Source organism: Pinus tabuliformis, chromosome 8 (genome assembly GCF_031772625.1).
Source record: "Pinus tabuliformis cultivar Carrire ecotype Pingquan chromosome 8, CPIR1, whole genome shotgun sequence".
NCBI lineage: Eukaryota > Viridiplantae > Streptophyta > Pinopsida > Pinales > Pinaceae > Pinus > Pinus tabuliformis.
The window spans coordinates 1,504,719,934-1,504,725,680 of NC_142294.1; the positions used below are offsets into that span (position 1 = coordinate 1,504,719,934).

Genomic DNA, 5,747 nt, shown 5'->3' on the forward strand with positions numbered 1-5,747 from the left:
TGTAGAATAATTTCTTCTCAGCACACTTATGACCTTTAGTGTATTTTCTATCACAATTGTAACAAAGCCCTTTTTCTCTTTCTTCTTCCAATTTTTGTGGTGTCAACCTTATAGGTTGTGGAAGACTAGGAGCAACAATACTTCCATCTTTATAGTTGTGAGTGGTATGCTTCCTGGTTGCCATAGTTTTGCTTTCCATTTTTCTTGCTAACCTGAATGCCTTCTCTAATGAATCAGGTTCCCAAAGGCAAACATCATGTTGGATATTATCCTTTAAAGTCCCTATGAACACATCAATTCTATGCTCATCTAGAATATCTTTTACCCTTATGTTCAATTTTTGGAACTCCTCAATGTGCTCCATTATTGAACCCTTTTGTTTGAGACTTATCAATTGGCTAAAAAAAGTGTTGCTTTTTGTATCCTCATAATGTGCTGTCAATTCTTCCATAAAGATTGCCCAAGTGATAATTTGTTTATGAGAGGAAAGCCATTGATACCATACAAACTGATTTGGTTCCAAATATAAAGTTGCAATACGTACCTTTTGTGTGTTTTTCACATTATTGAGATCGAAAAATTGCTCCATCTGTAATATCCATGTTGCGGGATCCTTTCCATCAAACTTCCTCATATCGATTTTATGAATATGGTGGGTCTTCAATCCAACATTAGAGTCTATGGAATCATGATTAACATTTCTTTTGTTCTCATCATGAGTTTCATTTACTACCCTTTCACCATTAGTGACCATTTCTTGTAGCAACTTATTCATATTTATCTTCAATTCTTCCATCTTATCATCCATGCCGTCAACTCTAGCATCCATGCCATCCATATTAGATTCTGTTTCTTTTTGTGCAAGTGACACTTGTTGCACTTGGTCTCGTAATTTTGATATATCATGTTGCATTTCTTCCTCTTCTTCATGATTCATGCTAGAGATTTCAGGTTGCTTACTAGGTGTTTTCATTTTCTTTCCTTGGGGCATCAATTACCAATTCAAACTAATTTTTCAAACCAAGCTTATGCAAAAATTTAAAAAAACTACACACCTTTTTTCACTTTGTAGAAGCTTGATATTGAATCTAATGTATCTCTGCAATTTTGGATCATCCAATTCTGAAATTGTGATCTGTAGTAGCCCTCTATGTCCTCTTTCCAATGCCACCAGTCTAATCCAAATTGGATTCTCCAAGGAAGAGTTATGCACAATCTCCCAAGATGACCTGATTATACACTAGTTTAGTAGAGCAAACTTGTACGACATGCCACGAGTTACTGTTTCAACCTTTGGATCTGAAAGAGATATACAAGAAACTACAATCGGTCCTATTTCTATACCTTCTTACAAAATTTCAATCCGATTCTTAGAGAGAAAGTTATGACGAATTTCCCCAGGTCACCTGTTTGGAATGTAATTCAGGAGTCTAAAAAAAGACCAACTTCCTCAAATCATATCTCTGCAAATATAGCATGAAAAGCTCATGTTTTTTTCTTTTTTGTCTTCTGAAACATCACAGAGAAAAAGTTATAGTGAAAATTCCACGATGACCTATTTGGAGCAGCGAAACCCTAGAATCCAAAGCTCTGATTCCAAATGTTATGAAACCAGCTCACAAAAAGATAGAAAAGAGAGATCAACGCCTTAGAATTCTATGGGGCACAATAATAACAATATGGGGACAATAGTGGCACAAAAATATTAATAAGGGATACAACTACAATAGTAATGGGGTAATCACTAGTATTATAGGAACCCAACAAACTAGGTTATCTATCCTAGATAAGAAAAGTTGGGAACAATTAATTGATTTACTTTACTGAAAATAGGATCAAACATCATTTAGTGTTTCTAGGAACAGGTCATCAACAGTTCAAAATTTTTTAGTATTTCTAGGAATAGGTCATTAACAGTTCAACACTTTTCAACTTTTCCAGGAACAGTCATCAATAGCTCAACACCAAAATAGTGATAGATCGACTATCAATTTATATTCCTTATTTTTTCCTGATCAATTTTTGTGAATTTTTTTGAGATGTTCTCTTAGCTCTAAGATTGTATAAATAAATCCCTTACATGAGTTATTAAAGGTTGCAACCTTGAAAGAAACATTTGTAATCCTTAAATGTAGTTGGATTTTTCTGAATCATTAATACAAAAGCAAAGGATTCTGAGTTTTGATCCATGCAGTTTTGTGTTCCCTGTAAGTTTCCCAGTTTTATTTACTGTGTTCTTTCTTCATATTGTTAAGATTTACAAAGATAAACAAGTAGGAATAATTGTGTTTCAATTTACTCCTATAAGCGTCTGAAGTGATCACCTTTAAAGAGAATGAATAATATAAAATGTTTGTTTAATTAATTCCCTCCAAATCATAAAATCATCAACATCTTTTGTAATCTTAGGAATATTCTGTTAAACTTTCTAAACATCGTTTGAAACTTTTCTTACTTATGATTATTTAATTTTCTATTTGAAAATTGTAATAGTCATATCATCTTCAGTTTCTACTCATCATTAAACAAGCTATATCATTGTGTGGATTTTAATAGCAGCCCTTTGTTTAGATATTAATATTATTCAAAAGGTTAGGTATGACTGTTTTAAATCTGTTCCATACAATTGTCCTCCAAAATTAAAACAAACCCCCCAAAACAAATATCTTAGATGCCCTAGCATGATAGCTAACCATTATCATCTCAGAGATACAACAAATGCCTTACCATACCTTATGATCAGTGTCCTCATCTAAATGACAGTTGGGTAGACTAAATGACTAGTTTCCTGAGTTGTCATGATTAAATGTTATATCAATGCCTAGTTTTCTCTGAGTTCCATAAGTGACTAGAGAGTTAATTGTGATTAATTCAACATCATCAAAACCATCTCCACCTTCTATAGTTGCAATTGGTATGTTTTCTTCACTTTCCTCAGCATGGTCATAAATTCCATTTTCCACTGTGAGAACCCCTCAATATAATACAATTCTTTATGAATAGTCATGAAATTCTTCTCTGTGATTAATATCAATATTGCATAATAACTCTTGAGAGTATTCCTCTACAGTAAGAATAACACCATTTATGAATGGAACTGGAAATTATGCTAACATCTTCTCTAAGTTTTGTGCATAATGTGCAACAACATTAATGTCATCACTAGACTCAAACAAAAGTGTAGAAGCATGCACAATCAATGGTGAATTGACACCCAATTTAGCCTTGACAACTTTTTCTATGATATCCTTCAGTTTTTCTTTCTAAGTATTCACCTCTAGTGATATAAGTGTCCTTAAGCATACATAAAAATATATGTTGGGTTCAAATGGCTCTACTTGAATTAAAAGCATCTTCCTTGATAAATATTGTAAGTATTATGTCATTCTACAGTTATTTGAATAATTTTTTAGAAACTTAGTTGTTTGAAGTACAATTAGACCTACAATGATTGCTTTTGTTGTTGTTATTCCATGAGCAATATTTTCTGCAATGTATTCTACTTCAAACAAGCTATGTATTTGGATGGAAAAAAAAAGAGGCTCAAATATTAGCAACTGCAGTAAAAACTTCAATTGCTAATTGGTCATCTATGTCAAATCTCAAACTCCCCATCTCTTATTTTCTTCTTTCAAAAAAATATGCAAGGTATTCAAGAAATTTTTTTCATTATCAAAAATATTCCAAATTTACTATGGGTTTTTCTATCCAAAGGAAGCCATTGCAGATAAGGAGTGTTCCCATTCCTATATACTTGAATTATTAGATGTTCCATTCTCTTCATTCTCCTTTAGTTGAAGAACATCTCTAATGTATTTATGAGAGGTGTCTCTACATTATATCCAAAAACATGGTCAAATATTTTATTGCCATAGTCTTCATATCTTTCATCCTCATGAACATCAAACACATCAGCATCATCCTTCGTGCATCCTCCTATGATGCTATATTTTGTATTAGGATCATTTTCCTAGCTCCTATCCCCAAACATCTTTGCCAAAATGAGTTCTTTTGCCCAGATAATGCAATGCACAAACTTTGATGGAGCAAATTGTGATTGTACAAACTGTATATGTTTTAGGTGTTGGCTTTCATTAGCACTCATAACACTCTCTCTATGTAGAAATTCCTTGTAGATTCAAACTGCATATTATAATATGCTAAAACAATTTACTTGAATATACTCTACTTGTCATCAAAAATAATAAACTATCGATGAAATCACAAAGCATAAAAGAGAAAGAATTCTATCACACATAACACAATAATTTTCCGAGGAAATCCATGGCTAAAAACCCCTGCAATATGTATATTTCATTAATCAGAAAACACAAGAAGATTGCAATGCTTTGCTCAAGCTTGAGAAACCTCTGCACTATCTCTATCTATCTCACTACCAACTTGTGAACAAGCTTCTCTTGGCACACCTTTATCTCACAAGTTCCACACACAAACTTGTGCTTCCTAATGCTTGGTCTCACCAACTCGTGCTAACCAAAACAATAATTAAACTTGTGCCTTCATTCCTCCATTTGAAGGCAATTTAGATGGTTAAAATTAGTGAGTTTTCTAATTAATCAATGATTTATTTTAGGCCTTTTTCAAATTCCATGCACCATCTATTGAACCTAGATGATTTTCAACTGACATTACACCATCCCTGAACTCCAACCTCTACTGGGTCTTTCTCTGATCTGACATGCATGAGTTAATTATCAGTGAATATTCAGTTTCCTAGTTGAGAAGTGATGGTTACGCCCCAATACTGCAGGTTACACCCTACTACTGGATCTCCCACTAATTCTTCCATTAATTAGAACTAGTTTAATTGAATTTAACTCAGTTAAACTGAATTAAATAATCACAACTCAAAAGAACTCAACCTATGCCCCTAAAATTTAGGAACCACTCTACACAACTCTAGATAGACTAGAGCCAACTCCACATAACTAGGGCCAAACTCCATGTGGGTCGGCTTATTTATGGCAGCTGATATTTTTATTGAATCCCTCTCGTTGAGAGGTGTAGGATTGATCCAAATATCATCCGATTCCGGTAAGTATTTATGGAGATATGAATTTATTTTGTTTATGTAATTATTATCAAGCCGACCAGCTATTATGTAGGCTCTAGAAGCCCACTGACATGTCTATTCATCATCCTTGCTTTAGTATAAATAGAAGAGTTTTGATGTCAATTGAGCACATGTATTCTTAAGGTGATCTCCTCTCCACATCTGGGTTTTTGGAAGGAGGGAACCAAATGATACGCTGGCCCAAGGGTGATGCCCTAACCGTAGGAAGCCGCAGGCATATGAGGATGAGTAGCAGACAGAGTCGAATACGAGGCATGCAACACAACTCTTATACGCAATACATGAGTTCATGTGCTGGGGTGGTACGATGTATGTATATGCTAGTCGATGCTGATCAAAGAACAATGTATGCTGACAGTCAGACGCTGTGACCTATCCGCAGCAATATATTTATATATGCAGGCAAAAACGCAGCAAGGCATATATATATCCGCAAGCGATGGCACATATATATACTTGCTGGTCATATGCTGTTCAATCAGAGATACATACACTGTAACAGAACGCAAGTCATAGCCATAGTTACACGCAGCTCAACGCTCTCATGGAAACTCAATAATGTTATGAATACGTTGTTATGTATACGCAAAGTCTGATATCTTACGCAGTCATGGCATTTACATACACATTGTTATGTAGCCACAGAGAGACT

At 34.2% G+C, this 5,747-nt stretch overlaps 1 pseudogene; it reads right to left on the reverse strand.

Annotated features, from left to right (window-relative positions):
- Positions 1–2,993: 2,993 nt before the first annotated feature.
- On the reverse strand, positions 2,994–3,615 carry LOC149241556 (SUMO-activating enzyme subunit 2 pseudogene; annotated as a pseudogene).
- Between the last annotated feature and the right edge of the window lie 2,132 nt (positions 3,616–5,747).